The 17,055-nt window shown below is 48.1% G+C and overlaps 1 pseudogene; it reads left to right on the forward strand.

Annotated features, from left to right (window-relative positions):
* Positions 1-210: 210 nt before the first annotated feature.
* LOC147962991 (uncharacterized) lies at positions 211-8,387 on the forward strand (annotated as a pseudogene).
* The last annotated feature ends 8,668 nt before the right edge of the window (positions 8,388-17,055 follow it).

Genomic DNA, 17,055 nt, shown 5'->3' on the forward strand with positions numbered 1-17,055 from the left:
AAAAATTCAAAGAAAAAGTTACCAGTGGCGCACCTATAGCAATAGTAATGGCACAGTACATGGTGCGCCACTGTTACCTGCAATACTAATGGCGCACCAGAGGTGCGCCATTAATATTAGTTACTAATGGCGTGATGATAGTGACGCACCTGTAGTGCGCCATTAATGGCCAAAATAGGTGCGCCACTAATTAGCCTTTTCCTAGTAGTGATGGGTCGTCATCGCATCGCCAGGAGCTTGCTGCACTCACTTGTTGCCATCATGTTGATCATTGGTACGAGCGCCGACGATGAGGCCGCGCTGCTTGCTTTCAAAGCACAGCTCAGCCGTCGCGGCTCGCTGCTGGCCTCCTGGAACACCAGCGGCGGCTTCTGCAGCTGGGAAGGCGTGACCTGCAATCGCAGGCCGGCGCAGCTGGTGGCGCTGAGATTGACTGGCGCTGGGCTCGCCGGAGCACTCTCCCCGGCCATCGGGAACCTAACGTTCCTGCGGACGCTCGACCTGAGCTTTAACTCTCTTCATGGCGACATTCCGGCCAGCCTAGGCCGCCTCCGCCGCTTGCAGAGACTTTACTTAGACGACAACTCCTTCTCCGGTACGTTGCCGACAAACCTAAGCTCATGTGTTAGCCTGATTGAAATCAAACTGGACAACAACACACTTGGTGGGCGCATCCCGGCTGAGCTCGGTGAGAAGCTCACGAACTTGGTACTAATCACGTTGAGAAACAACCACTTCATAGGGCCCATCCCAGCGTCGCTGGCCTATCTGTCCTATCTACAGCTCCTCGACCACTCCCGTAACCAACTCACTAGCTCGATCCCTCCAGGGCTCGGTACCATCTAGAGCATGCAGTATTTCAATCTAGTTGGAAATCTCCTCACTGGTATGCTTCCAACTTCTCTCTACAACTGGTCATCGCTGGAATTCTTGTTTGTAGGAATTAATATGCTAGACGGAAGCATTCCAGATGATATCGGTAACAATTTCCCCAAGTTGAAATTTCTCAACTTAAATTCTAATCACTTCACTGGGGTCCTCCCTTCATCACTTTCCAATATGTCTAATCTCAGACATCTTAGTCTCGCTTTAAATAGATTTAGTGGGTATGTGCCTCCAACATTGGGGAGGCACGGAGCTCTCCAAATACTAAACTTGGCAGAAAATAAACTTGAAGCAGATGACAACAAAGGGTGGGAATTCATCACTTCTTTGGCAAACTGTAGCCGACTGGAGCAATTGGTACTCGGCACAAATTCTTTTGGAGGACAGCTATCGGGTTCAATTGTGAATCTCTCGACGACTCTCCACGACTTATATATAGCACACAATAGGGTCTCTGGGGTTATTCCTACAGACGTCGGCAATTTGGTCGGTCTCAAAAGGCTTATGATTGCAAATACTTCCATATCTGGAGTGATTCCAGAAAGCATTGGCAAGCTGGAGAACTTGATCGATCTAAGCCTGTACACCAATAGATTGTCTGGCCTCATACCGCCCATGCTAGGAAACCTTTCACGTTTGTTTATCGTTAATGCACGTAACAACAACATGGAGGGGCCAACTCCAGTAAGCTTGGGAAATTTGAGAAACCTCTTCGTAGTTGATTTGTCAAAGAATTACCATCTTAACGGCTCAATACCAAGAGTGATTTTAAAATTAGCAACCTTTCCTGGTATTTGGACTTGTCGTACAATTCCTTTTCTGGACCAATTCCCAGTGAAGTTGGTAGCTTGACAAACCTTAACCGACTTACTCTGTCAGGAAACCAATTGTCTGGCAAGATACCCAACAGTATTCAGAATTGCATTGTGTTGGAATGGCTATCATTAGACAGTAATTTGTTTGAGGGAAGCATACCTCGACCACTGACAAATATTAAGGGGCTTAGTGTACTAAACCTGACCATGAATAAGTTCTCTGGTAATATTCCTCATGCTCTTGCCAATATTAGAAATCTGGACAGGCTGTACCTAGCACACAACAACTTTTTAGGACCGATCCCAATAGTTCTACAGAATTTGACATCATTGTCAGAACTGGATGTATCCTTCAACAATTTGCAAGGTGAGGTGCCAATTGAAGGTGTTTTCAGAAACATCACTTACGCAGCGATTGCCGGGAACATCAATTTGTGTGCACATCTTCAGGGGGAGCCCTTGCCACTTATGAAGACAATACCTTTATCCTTTACAATTTCACATACTTTATCCCTGTTGAAAACTTCAACCAGTTTGTCATCAATCACCAAAAAGGGGGAGATTGTAAGTGCATCTAGTGCCACCCTTAGTTGGTTTTGGAGTATTGATGACAAACCTGGTTGAGGGACTAATGTGTTTATGAGAATTGCAGGATAACACAGGTAGTAGTCCCTCATTGATTCGGTTTACCTACCGGAGACAACCCCTAAAAATGTATGAAGACATTGAAGACAATGGTGGTATATGAAGATATTCACATTGAAGACTATAACATGAGAAGACATTGACTGAAGACTATGGAGCGCGAAGACTTAGTTGTTTCGTTGTTTCCTTTTCTTCTTTGTTGAGTCATAGGAACCACTGTACTGTTAAGTGGGGTCCAAGTGAACAAAGTTAGAGTGACTGAAGTGATGCTCAACCAAAATCCTATGTCTTCGAGCGAAGACAATGAGAGCAAATCTTATCCAGTGCTGGATGAGTCAGCTTTGCTTGTAGCCCAAGTAAAGTTGCCGTGTGTGTTTGAAATCTGACCGTTGGAACACGTGTCAGTTCCTTAGTGACCCAGGGTCATTTCGGACAAATCAGGTCGGGTTGCCTAGTGGCTATAAATAGCCCACCCCCTACACCATAATTGGTTGGCTGCTCAGAGTTAGTACACGGCTTTTGTCGTTTGAGAGCAACCCACCTCCGAAGCTTTTGAGAGAGAGAAATCCTTGTGAGGACAAAGCCCAAACACCCAGAGCCAAAGACTGTTAGGCATCACTGAAGTCTTTCTGTCTGTGTGACCTAAAGACTTATTACACTTGAGGACTGTGAATCCTCCAGCCGGTTAGGCCTCGCGTTCTAAGCATCCAAGAGTCATTGTGGATCACCGGTGAACGAAGTCTGTGAAGGTTTGGAAGTCTGCCTTGAAGACTTACCAGAGTAATTGGGCGAGGACTGGGTGTCCTTAGCTCAAGGGGAATAAGGTGAAGACGCGGTTTCTGAGTTGAATCTCAGCCTCCCCAACCAGACGTACAGTTGTCACAGCAACTGGAACTGGTCCAACAAATCATGTGTCCTCAACAAGTGACCGGTTCTATCCTCTCCCTCTCTTTACTTAGAGTTTGTCTTTGTGAAGTCATTGCCTGTTTGCTTTACCTATTTGTCTTCACTATTTGACTACTATCGTTGTTTGGCTTCATACCATCTTCCATTCTGATCCTTACTACCTAGCTGATATTAGTCTTCGTGCTTTAACTTCATTGCATACTTGACTATGGCTTGCTTAGTGTAGTTTACCTTCCGCTGCATATCAATAGGGTCATTTCTATTGTTTGTCTTCGAAACTTCCATGTTGTGAAGACTTTCATAAAAATCGCCTATTCACCCCCCCTCTAGTCGATAACTAGCACTTTCACTTGGTCAGTCTAGGTATTCCAAGAGTTTTGAGGTTGAATGTGAGGCTATGAGAAGAATACGACACCGTTGTCTCATTAAGATCATTACTTCTTGTTCAAGCGTCAACCACCAAGGTCAAGAGTTCAAGGCATTGATTTATGAGTTCATGCCCAATGGTAACTTGGATGGTTGGCTTCATCAGTCTCAAGAGCCCACTACAAACAACACGCTAAGCCTTGCCCAGAGGCTCGATATTGTTGTCAATGTTGTGGATGCAGTAGAATATCTGCACAACTATTGTCAACCATTGGTAATCCATTGTGATATTAAGCCAAGCAACATTCTTCTTGCTGAAGACATGAGCGCACGAGTTGGAGACTTTGGAATATCAAGGATCATTCAAGAAAATACAAGCGAAGGGACACAAACTTCTTATAGCTCAACTGGAATTAGAGGTTCCCTTGGCTATGTTGCTCCAGGTGACTAAAATTCTTTTACCTTTACATTTTAATTTTTCACTCGAATATGACATGTTAACCACAAGACATTGCATAATTGCAGAGTACGGAGAATGTTCTACGGTCTCAACAGCTGGTGACATTTATAGTCATGTCATATTGCTGCTCGAGATGTTTACCGGAAGGAGCCCAACAGAAGACACATTTAGAGATTCGTTGGATCTGCACAGGTTTGTCGAGGATGCTCTTCCAGACAGAACCTTGGAGATAGCTGACCCCACAATGTGGCTGCACAATGGACGACATGATAGCACTACAAGTATTAGGATCCAGCAGTGCTTGGTCTCGGTCTTGAGGCTTGGTATATCCTGCTCAAAGCAACAACCTCGAGACCGAGCATTGACGAGAGATGCAGTGGTGGAGATGCACACAATCAGAGATGCATACCTTCAATTTACAGGGGAGCATGGAGCAGAAAGAGAAGCCTCGGCTCTAGAAAGTAAGAACATTGCAGCATAAACAAGCTGGTACAAGACATGATCCTGCATAATAATAAAATTACCCATCGTTTCACTTAGTAATTGTTCTCGAGGCTATGTTGCCCTACAATTTTATTAAAAAAATGCACAACCATGGGGTTCTGTAATAATAGCATTAGAGCAGGTTGTAGGGAGTTTCAGAAATCAAGCAGTGTAATTGTTCCTCCACTATTTCAGAATTGTACACATGCAGGCTATATTATTACTTCATGCTTCAGACTGTCGAGAGTTTGAGAAGGTTCTTTTTGTCTATTTTTTTTCAAGGATACGTCAAGATGACGTATCGGAATCATAGATAGAAGATGCCAAGCCGGCAAAATTAGTTACAAATCATCCCCGGCACAAAGTGCCAATAGACCACATGCGGACTACTCAAAACTACCCACCATGCCTACTCTACTTGGTAGTGATCTCGTTATCCGTAGTAGATTCGCCGCCCTCCAGTCTTGTCCGTTGACGTCAATCTGTTCGACTACATAGTCCCGAGAGGGCGAAGCCCCGTTGAACACTATATCGTTTCTATGTTTCCACAATGTCCAAGTCACCAGAATGATCACGGTCCATATTTTCTGTCTGTACTGCTTTGATGGATTGAGCTTCGTCCACCAATTCACAAGTTTTGCATCCGAGTGAGGTATCCAATCTGGCTTGTCCCGATTGTTCATTATGACTGCCCAGATTTGCCTTGCAAACACACACCCGAGAGTTAGGTGGTTATGTTTTCAGGTTCTTGATCGCAGAAAGGACACACGGCTGGGTGTGGAAGCAGGCGTCTTTGGAGTCTATCTGTTGTCCAACATCGATCTCTTGCAGCAAGCCACGCGAAGAATTTGGCGGATGCTGGTGCCCTAGATTTCCAAATCGGAGTCGCAGCCGGTGCCTCGGTAAGCTGAACGGGCTGGGAAGCATCCATCCCTTTCCCAGGCCCAACAGATCTTGTCATCAACTCCCTCAGATAGCTCGATGAGGCCTACACGATCAACCAGGAGCAGGAACTCTTGTATCGCTGTGGCCGTCATGTTCGGCGATATGTCGCGCCACCAGTTTTTGTCTATTTTCTTATTCTAATTTTTTTCCAAGCAATGATCCGAATTTATTGTTTGTATTACAATAAGGATAGGGACGCCTGAAAATGTAGACACAATATTTGAGAAGTTTTAGATGCGCACCTCCTGTTTGTCTATGAGCATATAGAAGAGCATGGAGGATGGAGCGTTGGCTTGAGTCATTTGAGCTGGAATGGTATGATCCTGCAATACATACAAGCCACTTCAGATAGCAAGCATTTGTGAGCATATTCACAAAGTATATATTGTCCATGTCTACAGAATAAAAAAACATAGGCAATAGCACCAGTAGAAATTAACCCTTATATTCGAAAGCATAAGCAGTATATCACAAATCTGATTCTCAAAAGGGAAAAAAACATGTCCAAATATTAAACAGAGATCACAGACAGCAGCAGCAGTAGAAATAGTTCACATAGAGCACAAGCAATTTGCCCCTACAAAACAGGAATCACATAGAGCAGGGCGAAGATGAAGACGACAAGCATTTGACAACGAGAGTCCGGAAGCGCACGGCCGGCAACCTGGACTTCACAATCAAGGGCGGCCGGCCATTACTTTTATTTTATCCCAAACTGCAACGGTGCCGGCCTCCCTTCGTTGCAACATGCCCGTTGGGGACCTGTAATGTAAAGTGAATATAAGCCATCAGACACTAGAAGATTGAACTGACTGACTTATGGTCATACAAACTCTTGAAACGATCAAGTCTTGCTGATATACATCATATTATATCCTACTGCACGATGGTAACAGCCTTTAATTTGCTTTGCTGCAGATGGAAAACCCTACATCAAGGTGGAGATGTTGAGCGTCGTGCTGACGACTGACGGAAATATTATTACCACAACACTTTCAACACCCCCACAACTGATAGAAATATATAAGGAACACGCAGATTCTACTTCCAATAGTATATAATATCCAATAGTAACGTACGTGCTGCCAAAGTGCCAAGATGTTCCAGACTGAATGTATATATATATGAAGAGACAGACTGAAACAACGACGGATGCAGACATTTGGGGGTCCAGAACCACAGAACCACAGATATGTAAATCTAACTATCCAGGGCATTCCTCTAAATGCACGACCAGAACCACAGAACCACTATCTAAAGATGAGGCGTTTGAACCTTTCAAGAAGCTAAAGGCTGAAACAAAGATGGAACATAACCTGAAGGTTCATGCTCTACACACAGATCGCAGCGAGGAGTTTACGTCGAACGAGATCAACGACTACTGCGAGAAGATTGGCAGCCGCAGAAGAACTGAGTTTTTGAAAGGTGCAATCAAACTGCCGTTAACTTGGTGAGAAATATACTCTAGTGCAAGAACATGCCGGAATCTTTTTGAGGAGAAGCTGTCTCGATGGTGGTCTATCATCTCAACCACACTCCAATGAAGGCTGCGATTGGCAAGACACCAATGAAGCAATATAAGGACATAAGCCGATTGTGTCTCATCTACGGACGTTTGGGCATGTGGCACATGTGAAGACGGAGGAGCCACACCCCTCAAAGCTTGCTGATCGGAGCACCAAGATGATGTTCATCGGATATGGGAGGAACTCCGGCACCAAGGCATACCTATTCTACAATACACGGACCAAGCGTCTACAAATTTCACGTGACTTTGTGTTTGAATAAAACCAAGCGAGGGACTGGGTACAACAGCCGACGATGCTCCAAACGGTAACATATTCACGGTTGAATTCCCAACTGATAATGATGCAAGCGAAGACGTCCAGGTGGATGGTAAGATGACTAACCAAGATGACTAATCAATTTTGTAACGTCTAATCTAAATTTCAAATGGGATTTCTACCTATCAATTTTATAGAATTTCTTCAGGTTGCCCGAGAGTGATTTCACTTGAACTATTTTTGGGATACAAATAATGTTAAGGCATAAAGGAAACTTTGTGCATTTCACCTAGACTGCTTTCGGCAATTCTTCGGGTTTCTTTAGGATGCATGAAGAAATCTTGTGTATTGTAACAAGGCATTGCATGGACCAACCCGTGGTTGGATGGTTAGAGCATCTCCAGCAGTTGAGCCTCCCAGGAGGCATTTTTTTCGCCGCTTGGGGGGCCGCCGGCGAAACTTTTGTCCTGCGAATGAGAAAATCTCCAGCCGTTTCCTCCCAAAGCGAGGCTGTCGTCCTCGCCACCGTCCCGTCCGAGGCCGCGGGGCCGTCGAAGGCCGCTTCGCCTTCCAGCAGCGCGTCCATGCCGCCCGTAGTCCCGCTCCTCGCCTCCGCTGGCCTCGCCCGTGCCTGGCCGTTGGCATGCAGGAAGGCCATCTTCGCAGCCTGGCCACCGCGCCGCCGAGGACGACCAGGCCTCCGACGCCTCCGAGAGCATGAGCATGAGCGGCAACAGCCTCCCCTCCGCCCCCTGCGCGTGCGCGCGCTGCCAGGACCGGCACGGCAGCTTGACCACCTCCTCGTGCCCTGCACCAGCCGCCCGGTGCAGGCCATGTCCCCTTCCCCGTCGCCATGTCCCCGTCCTCGTCACCCAAGGCCGGTGCTCTCCAACTCCGCGCGGGAGCCGGCTGGGGCGGGACAGCGAGGCGAGGGTGGCGGCGTGCCGGGCGCGGCAAGGCAACGGCGGCGGCGAGGCGAGGGCATGGCGTTGGAGAAGGACGTGTGGTGGAGGAGGAGGAGGAGCTCGGGCGGAGGAGGAGCTCGTCCACACCCGCGAGAAAGCCTCTCCTCGCCCCGCTGGGGACGAAGATGATTAGGTGGTCGCCGCCGCCGCCGCGGGAGGTCAATCTTTTCCCCTCCCTGGGCGCCAACGACGCCGTCTCACCGCAAGCCCAAGGCGGTCAGCCAGGAGCCGGCCGCGGACACCCAGGCCTCCGACGCCTCCGAGAGCCAGGGCGGCGAGGAAGGGGAGGAGGAAGGGGCGGCTCGCCGGAGCGAGGAGCAGGGGGCGGCGGGGCATGCGGGAGAGAGAGGAGAGAGCTTTGTCTTCTTTTGCATGCACAAGGTGGTGGGCCTAGAGAGAAAAAAGGAGGAGAGAGAGACTAGAGAGGCTGACAGTGGGCCTTTTGTAGTTAAATTATAGCGCCGGTGCCCCCAGCTGCTCCCCGGCGTGGTGGGTTCGCCTTGCGTGTGCCGGCTGTAATTTTCGTCAAAACCGGCGCAAAACTGGTTCCTGAGACCCCGAGTGGGTCGTTTTTTGCCCGCCGGCGTCTAAAAATGCGCCTGGGGAAGCTTCTTGAGTGCCTGGCTCGAGATGCTCTTAGGAGGACAATCTCTCGGAGATAGTCATAGAGATAGGGTATGTGTGCTTGCGTTTATAGGAGTTAGTGTATGTGCATATATATGAGTGTCTGCGTCACACACGTGTTAAAAAACATCAAGGCATTACTCCCGTCGACATTTATTTCAGTACTAAAGCATAACGAGTAATGATATTTGGCTGGAGTAGCTCACGAAGGACGTACTGGATAAATGCTAGGTGTAACCACCCATTTAGTTCCCCTACTACCTGTGATTAGGTTATACTCCATCCGTTCCCAAATATAAGTCATTTTAGATATTTCAAATGGAATGCAACATACGGATGTATGTAGACATATTTTAAAGTGTACATTCACTCATTTTACTTCGTATGTAGTCACTTGGTGGAATCTCTAGAAAGACTTGTATTTAGAAACAGAGGGAGTATTTACTTACGCAAATACAAAAACTACAGGCAGCAAAGCATCATCAGAAAATCTATCACAAATAAGTGCAACACTAAAGCTTCCACAAATACAACGAGGTTAAACCAATGATAAAATATACAAACAAGCAAGTATCTGAACTCAAGCAAGTATGTCGCCCGCGCCCTACTTAGCACCCTGCCGCACGCCCGCGTCGCCTGCCCCGTGCATGGCCGCGCCGCGCTGTGCGCGCCCCGTCCCACCCGCCGCGTGCCCTGTCGCACGCCACCCCGCGCCTGCGCTGCCGCCCACGCCGTGCCCCAGCCCGAACTGGCCGCGTCGGGCTGGCCTCTCCCCGGCGCGCCGCAGCCGCGCGCCCCTGCCTCCCGCGGTCGCCGCCCCTTCCCAAGATCGCTGGCCCGGCCCTGCCCCGCCCAACGCTCGCCGTTGCATCGCCCGAGCACACCGACCACGCCCCGCCTCGCGCGTGCCGCCGCCTCGTCCCACCCCGCGCTCGCTGCCGCACCACCCGAGCACGCCGGCCCCGCCCCGCCCCGTGCGCACTGCAGCTGCGTCCTGCGCCGGTGGCCTCGCCGGTGACCTCGCAGGCGCATGTTGATACGTCCATTTTGCATCATGCTTTTATATCGACATTTATTGCATTGTGGGCTGTTATTACACATTATGTCACAATACTTATGTCTTTTCTCTCTTATTTTACAAGGTTTACATGAAGATGGAGAATGCCGCCAGTTGGAATCTTGGGCTGGAAAAGGAGCAAATATTAGAGACCTATTCTGCACAACTCTAGAAGTCCTGAAACTCCACGAAAGTCAGTTTTGGAATATATTAAAAATATTGGGTGAAGAAAGCACCAGAGGGGGCCACCCACTGTCCACGAGGGCGGAGGGCGCGCCCCCCTGCCTCGTGGTCCACCTGGAAGCCCCCGATGCCCATCTTCTGGTATAAGGTGTCTTTTGCCCTAGAAAAAATCATAAGGAAGCTCGGGACGAAGCGCCGCCGTCTCGAGGAGGAACCAATTTAGGACTCCGGTGGAGCTGTTCTGCCGGGGAAACATCCCTCCGGGAGGGAGAAATTGTCACCAGCGTCATCACCATCGATCCTCTCATCGGGAGGGGGTCAATCTCCATCAACATCTTCACCAGCACCATCTCATCTCAAACCCTAGTTCATCTCTTGTATTCGATCTTTGTCTCAAAACCTCAGATTGGTACCTGTGGGTTGCTAGTAGTGTTGATTACTCCTTGTAGTTGATGCTAGTTGGTTTATTCGGTGGAAGATTATATGTTCAGATCCTTTATGCACATTAATACCCCTTTGATTATGAACATGAATATGATTTCTGAGTAGTTACGTTTGTTTCGAAGGACATGGGAGAAGTCTTGCTATAAGTAGTCATGTGAATTTGGTATTCGTTCGATATTTTGATGAGATGTATGGTGTCTTTCCTCTAGTGGTGTTATGTGAACGTCGACTACATGACACTTCACCATTGTTTGGGCCTAGGGAAAGGCATTGGGAAGTAATAAGTAGATGATGGGTTGCTAGAGTGACAGAAGCTTAAACCCTAGTTTATGCGTTGCTTCGTAAGGGGCTGATTTGGATCCATATGTTTCATGCTATGGTTAGGTTTACCTTAATTCTTCTTTCGTAGTTGCGAATGCTTGCGAGGGGGGTTAATCATAAGTGGGATGCTTGTCCAAGGAAGGGCAGTACCCAAGCACCGGTCCACCCACATATCAAATTATCAAAGTAACGAACGTGAATCATATGAGCATGATGAAAACTAGCTTGACGATAATTCTCATGTGTACTCGAAAGCGTTTTCCTTTATATAAGAGTTTGTCCAGGCTTGTCCTTTGCCAAAAAAAGGATTGGGCCACCTTGCTGCACCTTGTTTACTTTTGTTACTTGTTACCCATTATAAATTACCTTATCACAAAACTTTCTGTTACAGATAATTTCAGTGCTTGCAGAGAATACCTTACTGAAAATTGCTTGTCATTTCCTTCTGCTCCTTGTTGGGTTCGACACTCTAACTTATCAAAAGGACTACGATAGATCCCCTATACTTGTGGGTCATCAAGACTCTTTTCTGGTGCCATTTCCAGGGAGTGAAGCGCCTTTGGTAGGTGGAATTTGGTAAAGAAAAATTTATATAGTTTGCTGAAATTTACTGTCACTTGTTACTATAGAAAATAATCCTATGAGGGGCTTGTTCGGGGTATCTTCACCCCGAACAGTAGAGCAAAGAGTTGCTCCTCAACCTACTAAACCTACTAAAAATGTTTATTTTGAAATTCCTTCGCGTATGATAGATAACTGCTAGCTAATCCTTTTACAAGAGATGGAACATTACATCCTGATATGCACCTAATCTATGTGAATAAAGATTGTGGATTATTTAGACTTGCAGGTATGCTCGAGGATGTTATCAAGAAGAAGGTCTTCCCTTTATGTTTGAAGGGAAAGGCATTGACATGGTTTAGGCTATGTGATGATATTGGATCATGGAACTACAACCGATTGAAATTGGAATTTCATCAGAAGTTTTATCCTATGCATCTGGTTCATCGTGATCGTAATTATATATATAATTTTTGTCCTCGCGAAGGAGAAAGTATCGCTCAAGCTTGGGGGAGGCTTACATAAATGTTATATTCATGCCCCAATCATGAGCTCTTAAGAGAAATTATTATTCAAAAATTTTATGCCCGGCTTTCTCTCAATAATCGCTCCATGCTCGATACTTCTTATACTGGTTCTTTTATGATGAAGACTATTGAATTCAGATGGGATTTATTGGAAAGAATTAAACACAACTATGAAGATTGGGAACTCGATGAAGGTAAGGAGTCAGGTATAACACCTAAGTTTGATTGTGTTAAATCTTTTATGGATAACGATGCTTTTCGTGAATTTAGCACTAAATATGGACTTGACTCTGAGATAGTAGCTTCTTTCTGTGAATCATTTGCTACTCATGTTGATCTCCCTAAGGAGAAGTGGTTTAAATATCATCCTCGCATTGAAGTAAAAGTATTTGAACCTATTAAAGTTGAAGAAAATACTATCACTTATAATGTTGATCATATTGTTCCTACCGCTTATATTGAGAAACCACCTTTCCCTGTTAGAATAAAGGATCATGCCAAAGCTTCAACTGTGGTTCGTAAGAGTAATGCTAGAACACCTACACCCTCTGAGCAAACTAAAGTTGAACCTAGTATTGCTATGGTTAAGGATCTCTTGGTTGATAATATTAATGGACATGTTATTTACTTCTGTCATGAAGTTGCTAGAATTGCTAGACCCAATCCTAAAAATAAACATAGCCCTGTTGTTGGCATGCCTGTTGTTTCTCTTAAAATAGGAGATCACTGTTATCATGGCTTATGTGATATGGGTGCTAGCGGCAGTGCAATACCTTATACTTTATATAAAAAATTATGCATGATACTGCACCTGCTGAGATAGAAGATATATTGATGTTACTATTAAGCTTGCCAATAGAGATACTATTTCACCAGTTGGGAAAATTAAATATCCTACTGATTTTCTTGTTCTTCCTTCCCCACAAGATGACTTTTGTCCCATTATATTTGGTAGACCCTTCTTGAATATTGTTAATGCTAAGATAGACTGCGAAAAGGATATTGTTACTGTTGGTTTAGGGGATATGTCTCATGATTTTAATTTTGCTAAATTTTGTAGACAACCCCATGATAAAGAATTTCCTAGTAAATATGAAATTATTGGTCTTGCTTCTATTGTCGTGCCTCGTAATGACCATTTAGAACAATATTTGCTAGACCATGAAAATGATATGTTTGTGAATGAAAGAAGGGAAATAGATGAAGTATTCGATAAACATGGACCTATTTTCAAACACAATTTGCCTGTTTAAATTCTAGGGGATCCTCCTCCACCCAATGGTGATCCCGTGTTTGAGCTTAAACCATTACATAATACTCTTAAATATGCTTACACTACAAAAAAAAGACACATCCGTGACATTTTGGGCTGAACGAAATTTTTTTCTGTCATACATATGACATTTCTATGACGATAATTGTGACAATACCCGGTATCATCATAGATGTGGTGGGCTCCTACTTCTATGACAAAAAATCATGACAGAAAATGGGCTTTTCGTCCTGGGCGGGCCGGAGACGTAGCTGCATGACATTCTTTGGGCCGTCCATGATGGAAAAAACCGTGGTAGAAGCGAGGGGGAGGAAAATTTCGGAGAGTTCTCGGTTACGGTGGGAGGTCGGGGGCCGAGCGATGCATGTTTCTCTCGTACACGTATGCGCGTGTGTGCGAAGCGTTGGCTCTAACTGAACCTGAGCGAGGCGTTGGGATCTAACTGAACCCGAGCGATTGCACTGCAGGCTACACATTACTGAACCCGAGCGATCGATCGATGGCTGTTAACTGAACCTGATCGAGCGATGGATGAACAGTGAGCGTTGCGAGGGGGGTGGGTTGGATGAACAGTTCCCGGTGGGGGTGGATGAACAGGACCCCGTGGTGTTGCCTCTGGATGAACAGGACCCCGATCGATCTAGCCGGTTGGGCTGGATGAACAGGACCCCGTAGAGTGCTGGATGAACAGGACCACCCCGTGGAGGGCTGGATGAACAGTAGACGGTGGAGGGCAGGATGAACAGTAGCCCGTGGAGGGGTGGTTGAACAGGAGCCCGTGGAGAGGGCTGGTTGAGCAGTAGCCGGTGGAGTAGCGCGCGGTGGAGGCTGGATGAACAGGAGCCCGTGAATGAACAGTCGCAGGTGGAGGCTGGAGGAGGTCGACGGTGGATGAACAGTAGCTCGTGGAGGCTGGAGGGGGTCGACGGTGGAGATGAACAGTATCCCGTGGAGTCCCGTTTTGCGGTACGCCACACCCCTCCCGATCAACAGGACCCCCGTTTCGACCGTAGGAGGTCCGTTTCCTCCGTTTTGCGGTACGCCACACCCCTCCCGATCAACAGGACCCCCGTTTCGACCGTAGGAGGTCTGTTTCCTCCGCTTTGTGGTACGCCAGACCCCTCCCGATAAGTAGGATCCCGTTTCGAACGTGGCCGGTAGAACACAAGGCCGTTTCCTCCGTTGTGCGGTACGCCAGGCCTCGTTTCCATCGCCTGTTCCGTCCAAGCCCTCCCGATGAACACGACCAGGCATTCCGTTGCCTCCCCATGAACACGACGACGACGCTGTTTCTCCGCTCCGACCCAGCCATGTACACGAGCCCTCGCCGTACGTATGCGCGAGTAGGCGTTCGAGACCCCGCCCGTATGTACACATACGTGGCCGTATTTTCTTTCTTGCACCCTGGCCGCTGTACGTACGTGTACATGCTACGTGCGCGCCTCTACAACGACATGTGCGCGCCTCTACATTGACCATTATATATGTACGTACACGTTCGCGACAAGAATGACAACGCCACGTACGCTTCGATCAGGTGGGTCCCGACTGTCAGGCACTTCCTTGCGTGCGAAGGTGTAGCTGGTGGGTCCCAGCAGTTGGGGGGCTGGTGGGTCCCAGTAGTCAGGGGGGCGAATAGTTTTTTTTGCCCGAACGCACTTCCTTGTGTGCGTAAGTGTAGCTGGTGGGTCCCAGTAGTCAGGGGGGAAACGTTTTTTTCGTGAAATACGGTGGCCCGTCCGATGGGTCCCTGCTGTCAGGTGGAGGAATCATTATTTTCCGCGTAATAAGGAGGCACTTCCTTGCTGCCGTCGTGGACCCAGCTGTCAGCCTCTCCACGTACAGTCCAAGTCCGATGGAAGTCGTTCCTTGACCACGCTGACCATGCCGCGCCGAGAGCACCAGGGCGGTGGACGACGGCGAGGCCTAGAAAGGGGACGACACGGAGGCAGGGAAGACTCGGCAATTGTTTCCCACGCGGAGGGGAGTACGAATGTACGAGGGTTTACTGGTTCGTCTGCCGTCGCCGGAGAATAACAGCAGGTGTGGGTGAGTAGAGGGATGGCTAGGCCAGCAATGGGAGTACGATCGGGCGGTGAGGCCTGCGCGGCAGCACAGCCGGCCGCGCGGAGGAGGGAGCAGGCAGTCCCGCCGGCGCTTGTTTGAGCGGCTGGAGCAGAAAGAGCAGAGATTGAAGACGCACGACGACCGTTGGATGGACATCCAACAGTCAATTCTTGTGCGTCAACCTTTTTTTAGGAAAGCCACAAATATGTGGAAAACAGCATACAGCCCATCTGCCATTATTTCTAATATTTTACAGCCCATTTGCTAATTCTTAAGGTTTTTTTGGAGCCCATATTCCTTTTGTTAGCATTACAGCCCATATTGTGGCAACGGTTAAAAAATTATACAAAATTTTGCATATTCCGGTGCGGTCCGAACTGTTTTTAATCCCGAAATTTTGACTCACATTCAAACTGATTTTAAAAATAAATGTATATCAATATAAAATCCAACAAATTCTCCACGCATAAAAATTAATGTCATTTAAAATCTTGAAATGAAAAAAAAAATATTTGAAACTAATTGCCGGTTTGATGTGTTTTAAAAATGTACAATCAATTTCTCATTACTGATGGGCCATTTTCTCGGCCAGCCAAATGAAAGCTCTCCTCGTCTTGAAAGATTTGCAGCCCAACAGGCCTGACAAAGCGACTTACTTGGAAAATCACAAAAAAACTGGGATGTGGCCGTGGACGCAGCTGTCAGCCTCTCCACGTACAGTACTCTTCCGATGGAAGTCGTTCCTTGACCACGTTGACCACGCCGCGCGGAGAGCACCACGGCGGTGGACGACGGCGAGGCCTAGGAAGGGGACGACGCGGTAGTGGAAGCCCGCGCCGAGAGGACTACGAGGGTTCACTGGTTCGGCTGCGGTGTGAGGCTGCCGTCGCCCAGGGCTTGGCCGGCGGTGGGAATAGTAGAGGGCGGTGAGGCCTCTGCGGCAGCACAGCCGGCCACGAGAGGCAGGAGCATGCGGCACGACCGGCGCTGCTTTGGGCGGCTGGAGCAAGAAGACCAGAGGTTGAAGAAGCACTACGGCCGTTGGATGGACATCGTACGGTCACTGGAGCTAGAATCGTTCATATTGACTAAGTTGACAAAGCCCTTCGTCCCTGTCAACTTAGTAGGCCCACAAGTCAGCCTCCCAGCAAGGTGGGTCCCCGCTAGCCGGGGGAGTATTCATTTTTTTGTGCGTAATAAGGAGGCACTTCTGGTGGGTCCGAGCTGACAGCGAGGGAAACGTTTTTTTCGCAAAATACGGTGGCCCGTTCGGTGGGTCCCAGCAGTCAGGGGGAAACGATTTTTTTCACAAAATACTAGTGGCCCGTCCGGTGGGTCCCCGCTGTCAAGTGGAGGAATAATTATTTTCCGCGTAATAAGGAGGCACTTCCTTGCGGCTGCCGTGGACCCGGCTATCAGCCTCTCCACATACAGTACTCTTCCGATGGAGGTCGGTCGTTGACCATATTGACCACGCCGCGCCGAGAGCACCACGGCGGTGGACGACGGCGAGGCCTAGGAAGGGGACGACGCGGAGCCGTGCAAGACGCGACAGTGGATGCCCACGCGCAGAGGAGTACGAGCGTTCACTGGTTCGGCTGCGGTGTGAGGCTGCCGTCGCCGCAGAATAACAGGGGGGTGTGGGTGAGTGGAGGGATGGCCTAGCCAGTGGTGGGAGTAGTATGGGGGCGGTGAGGCCTCCACGGTAGCATAGCTGGCCATGGGAGGCAGGAGCAGGTGGCAC

The sequence above is a fragment of the Triticum urartu genome, chromosome 6A (genome assembly GCF_056163025.1).
Source record: "Triticum urartu cultivar PI428250 chromosome 6A, HENAU_Tu73, whole genome shotgun sequence".
In the NCBI taxonomy this organism is placed as follows: domain Eukaryota; kingdom Viridiplantae; phylum Streptophyta; class Magnoliopsida; order Poales; family Poaceae; genus Triticum; species Triticum urartu.